The sequence below is a fragment of the Hordeum vulgare genome, chromosome 3H, assembly GCF_904849725.1.
Source record: "Hordeum vulgare subsp. vulgare chromosome 3H, MorexV3_pseudomolecules_assembly, whole genome shotgun sequence".
NCBI classification, from domain to species: Eukaryota; Viridiplantae; Streptophyta; class Magnoliopsida; order Poales; family Poaceae; genus Hordeum; species Hordeum vulgare.
The window spans coordinates 8967082-8972672 of NC_058520.1; the positions used below are offsets into that span (position 1 = coordinate 8967082).

The 5591-nt window shown below is 47.1% G+C and overlaps 1 non-coding gene across 1 annotated transcript; it reads left to right on the top strand.

The window, feature by feature from the left end:
* The first annotated feature begins 377 nt into the window (after positions 1–377).
* On the top strand, positions 378–514 carry LOC123445810. Its single transcript, XR_006631180.1, has one exon. It is a non-coding gene; the product is annotated as a small nucleolar RNA Z247 (small nucleolar RNA).
* The last annotated feature ends 5077 nt before the right edge of the window (positions 515–5591 follow it).

Below are 5591 nucleotides of genomic sequence, written 5' to 3' on the forward strand. Positions count from 1 at the left end.
TGCCCCAAATCAAGGGTGCACACATGGATCACCACCTTGATCTGGCAAGCCAAGCGCCGCCAGAGACTCTCACCATCGTCAAAGATGGCAAGGAGGAGCAGATCGCGAACTTCGCCCGAGTCTTCTGGTATGCACAGGAGCAATAAGTTCAAGGGTTTCTGATGGGTTCCTTGTATCGCAAGATTCTTGCGCAGGTGGTCACTCTTCGGACACCGACAGAGGTATGTGCAGCGATCCATGCTATGTTCTCTGCCCAAATCAAGCTCAAGCCATCAATACACGGATTGAGCTCACCAACCTAAAGAAAGGTAACCTGACTTTGTCGAAATATCTAGCCAAGATCAAGACACTCTGAGATGAGATCGCTTGCACTGGGCACTATCAAGCGGCGAAACCATTTCCCAGGTTCTGGCCGGTCTCGATCTTGAGTACAACCCGGCCGTGTCGGCCTTTGCTGCGCGGTTGGAGTCCGTGACTATTCAAGAACTATACACGCAACTGTTGAGCTTCGATGCATGCCTAAATCTCCTCCACGGGATCAACGTGCAACAAACGTTGGCCAATGCTTCTTCTCGTGGCCGCGGGATTGCCCATGGGCGCGATAATCAAGGACGGGGCCACAACAACAGCGACGGTGGGCGCAGCTGTGGCCACAACCATGGTGGACGCCAGACCGGAGGCTACAACAACAACAAGTCCGCTCGGTCTGGAGGGGGTGGCTACAACAACAACCACACCTTCTTCGGACAATTTTCCTTCAATGGTCGCATTCGGTGTCAACTTTGATGAAAGGCAGGCCATGAGGTCATGGACTATTGGCACCTTTACGATGAGGATTATGTCCCCGACGCTCGTCTTGTTGTAGGTGCAACCTGGCGGCAAGGAGGTGATGGTACCATTTGGTACACCGACTCAGGAGCCACCGATCATGTCACCAAAAACTCTGCATGGTCTGGAGGAGGTGGCTACAACAACAATCACACCTCCTGTGGACAACCTTCCTCCAATGGTCGCATTCTGTGTCAAATTTGCAGATAGGCAGGCCATGAGGTCATGGATTGTTGGCACCGCTACGATGAGGATTATGTCCCCGACGCTCGTCTTGTTGCAGCTACAACCTAGGAGCAAGGAGGTGATGGTACCATCTAGTACGCTGACTCAGGAGCCACCGCTCATTTCACCAATGAGCTTGAGAAGCTTGCCATGAGGGAAACGTACTTCGGCGATGATCAAGTTCACACCGACAGTGGTGGAGGTATGGACATTTGTCATATTGGTCAAGTATCTATTAATTCCCCTAATCTTAAATGTGTTCTAGTTCTAAAAGATGTCCTTCATGTTCCACAAGCCGATAAAAATCTTGCATCTATGTCTCGTTTAACTGCCGATAATAATGTCTTCTTTGAAACTCATCCTAAGTATTTTTTTCCATAAAGGATCGGGCAACGAGGGAGCTCATACACGATGGTAGATGCATTGGAGGCTTGTACCCCATCACATCCAGAGCTTTTAATCGCCAACGTCGTCATCAAATTTACTCCATTGTCAAGCCCTCCTTGGCAAGATGACATCAATGATTAGGACATCCTTCTTCAGTTATAGTCAAGTAGTGAATAAAGGCAATCTTGCATTGCCATCTAGTTCTAGTAATGAGTGTGTGTGTGATGCTTTTGAGTGTGCAAAACGTCACCAACTTCCCTATCCTAATTAAAATAGTGTGACTCCTGCTCCGTTGGAACTTATCTTTAATGATGTATGGGCTAATGCAAGAGATTATTTTGGAAGGAAAAAGCATTATGTCAGTGTTATTGATGATTTTAGCAAATTCACTTGTATACATTTGCTTAAGTATAAATCTAAAGTTCTTTCTATCTTTCAAGAATTTCAGAAACTTGTAGAGCGTCAATTTGACAGAAAAATTCTTACAGTCCAAAGTGACTAGGGAGGAGAGTATGAGAAACTCAAGTCTTTCTTTCGCAATATTGGTATTGCACATCATGTCTCTTGCCTTCATGCTCATAAAAAATGGCTTTGCTAATCGTAAACATCGTCACATTGTTGAAGTAGGTTTGTCTCTTCTAGATCTTGCCTCAATGCCACTAAAATATCGGGATGAAGATTTTATTGCCGCAACCTATCTTATCAATCATCTTCCTACCAAAGTTATTGGCAATATCACTCCCTTGGAAAAATTGTTTCATCATAAACCAGACTACAATTCTCTAAGGATTTTCGGATGTGCTGTTACCCCACTCTTCGCCCTTACAACCATCACAAACTTGAGTTTCGCTCCACTCAATGTGTGTTTCTTGGCTATAGTAATCTTCACAAAGGGTATAAGTGTCTTGAAACTTCCATCGACTATATCTATATTTCTCGAGATGTTGTTTTTAATGAAACAATCTTTCCCTTTGCCAAACTTCATTCCAATCCAAGCGCTTTACTACATGTAGAAAGATCACGAGAGTGAATTCAACAGTGCTGATTATATGACTAGTTCCAAAGAAAATTTAAATTTTGATGCTAAGTGTGCAGTTTCTCGACATCATTTTATGCAAGGGGTACAACCAAAACAGGTGTTGGACCCCAGGCAGATACAGGGGATTTTTTCACTGTTTTGATTCTTAGGGCGTAAGTTGATCACGTAATGAACTCGGTTCGAAAGTATTTCACGTTTTGACCCTTTTGGAAACGCCATGCACCGTGGCGTTGCAGCCCTGTTATGAAACGCCAGTCTACTGGACGTTGCGGGCCTCGTGTGCAACGCCAGTCTACTGGACGTTGCGGGCCTTCGCAGAAACGCCAAGGGGGCTGGCGTTGCAGGCATGATGTGAAACGCCAGGACCTATGGCGTTGCAGCTCTGGTTGCAACGCTGCCAGGAAGCCAGCACCGATGTACTGGACTAAGGAAACGCCAGTCCCCCTGGCGTTTCTGGTATGGTCTGCAACGCTAGGACCTCTGGCGTTTCAGCTCCGGGTGCAACGCTGGCCAGGATCTCAGCAGCGCGGTACCGGACTAAGGAAACGCCAGGCTCCCTGGCGTTCCTGGTATGCTCTGCAACGCCACCACCTCTGGCGTTTCTGCTCTGGTTTGGCTTTCCTCTCTTTTTATTTTTCTCAGACAACACTTTCACACACACATCATACATAGCTCACACACACATCATACATAGCTCATTTAGCACATTCACACATAGCTCATATGCAACACACATCATACATAGCCCATGTAAAGTTCACGTCGATAGATGCATAATAGGTTGTTAAAGTACATAATAGTGGATTTTATAGTCAAATAGCACGCAAGGGAACAAGGTTCAAACATGAAAGCGTGCATGACAAATAGAAGCCTCCGGCTCTACTGCGTTGAGCAAGGCCCCTTCCCCTTTTTCTTCTTCATCTCTTCCTCCTCTTCGTCTTCCCTTTTGCGCATTTTTGAAGCCTCTTCCAGCACCCTCTCCATGAAGAGTTCCTCCTCCCGCTCTCTCTTTGCTACACCCTCTGCGTAAGCAATCTTAAATTTAGCTGCCCATTCATTGTGACGTTGCTCCAGCGCCTTCTTGTCTTTGTCCGCGATCCTTTTCTCATAAGCCTTGTGCTCAAGAAACATTTTGAGGTCCTCCTTCCTCCGTGCTGCATCCTCTTCGTACTGGCGCTCCCTCTCCATCTTCTTTGCTTTGGCTGCGTCCTGCTCTCTCAACTTCTTTGCAGCCCTCTCCATCAACCGCTGCTCCTCACTGGTTGCATCCTTCTCCGCCCCCCACTCCATTTTCTCCTTGTTGGGTTGAGACGCCGCCATACCTACATAAAAACATCAAGGTTCACGGTTAATACAACTACATAGAAAGTTACGGAAATGATCGTCGTAGGTAATAACATGAAAACACCTAGGCATGAAAAACATGATAAATTAACTTACGGAAATTCCCCTCGTAGGTAACCGAACATTCCTCTACCAGCACCCGAACCTCTACCCATAAAACCAGCACGTCTACCACCGCCGGATCCTCGTCCCATAGAAAGGCCACCACGTCTACCACCGCCGGATCCTCGTCCCATAGAAAGGCCACCACGTCTACCACCGCGGGATCCTCGGCCCACAGGAAGCCCACCACTTGAACCACCACGTCTACCACCGCCGGATCCTCGTCCCATAGCAATGTCAGCACTTGAACCACCACGTCTACCACCGCCAGCACTTGAACTACCACGTCTACCACCGCCACCACTTGAACCACCACGTCTACCACCGCCAGCACTTGAACCACCTCTGCCCCCCACATCACTACTAGATGCATTGTTTGTTTTGCAAGTCCTCATATTATGTGTCATTTCATTGCAATCACCACATTGTTGCTTATCACGTGGCTCCATGAAATGTCCACTACCAAACTCTCTGGTGCTCATCAGGTCATCCATTTCATTCCTGTATCGTTTTGTTCTCCTTCTACCCTTAGGTTGAACCATCATCTCTGGATCCGGCCTAATATTAGGGCCGTGATACTCGGGCCACTGTGATGGGTCAAGAAAAGGGTGGAATCTCGACGCCCATGTTAACTGATGAGTCTGCAAGTTGAATTCATGCAACCTCACAACTACACCATCATAGAAGGGCAAATTCCTCATGCGACATGCCGTCATCATGTGCGAGCATGTCCAGTGGTACTTACTAGGATGCTCACAAGTGCAATGCCGCGTCCGAAGGGAAACAATAAATGAGCGACCACCATATGATTGCCCATCTCTCGTTGTACCGCCTGGCTCATCCACTTGGTATTTCATTTCAGCATTATCGAAACAAGTGGCTCGCTGCATTGCTGACTTCTCCTTTTGAAACTCTAGCCACTCAGCAACCTTCTTTGGATAGATCTCATTGGGAGGCTTCTCACTCTCACCAATCAACTTGCCAATTTCTTCCGAGTGCTTCAGAAAATACTCATTTAGCTTGTAAAAGATATATTCAGCTATTGCCGTGACAGGCAACTGTCGTGCCCCCTTCAAGACAAAGTTGAAGCACTCAACAAGATTGCTTGTCATGTCGCCATATCTCATGCCTCCTTCGTCACATACCCGTGACCACTTATGTCTCTCATCTATATTCCTTTATAGGAATTCTTTCCCACCTTCATTTGCCTTCTCATATATTTTGTTCAATCGCTTAGTGAACTACTCAACGGAGAAGGCCACACATGCGGAGCTAAGATCCTTCGCCAGATCTTTGTTCTTACAAGCCCTGTAAAAGTTTGCAACGAAGTGCCTGATGCACCATCGATGGTGAAGCCTCGCATGCCCTGGAATGTGAACATCCACGGCCTTCAATATGCCTTGGTGCCGATCGGATATGATGCATACCTCCCTATTGGGAGGAATCACTGTGCTTCTCACAAGTCTCATGAACCATTCCCAGTTGTCTTGGTTCTCCGCTGACACCAAAGCAAATGCCACAGGCAACACATGATCGTTAGCATCATGTGCCATTGCTATCATTAGTGTGCCCTTGTATTTGCCAGTCGGGAATGTTCCATCTATAGACAAAACCGGACGACAATGCTCAAAAGCGGCAATGCATGGGCCAAACGTCCAAAAGGCAC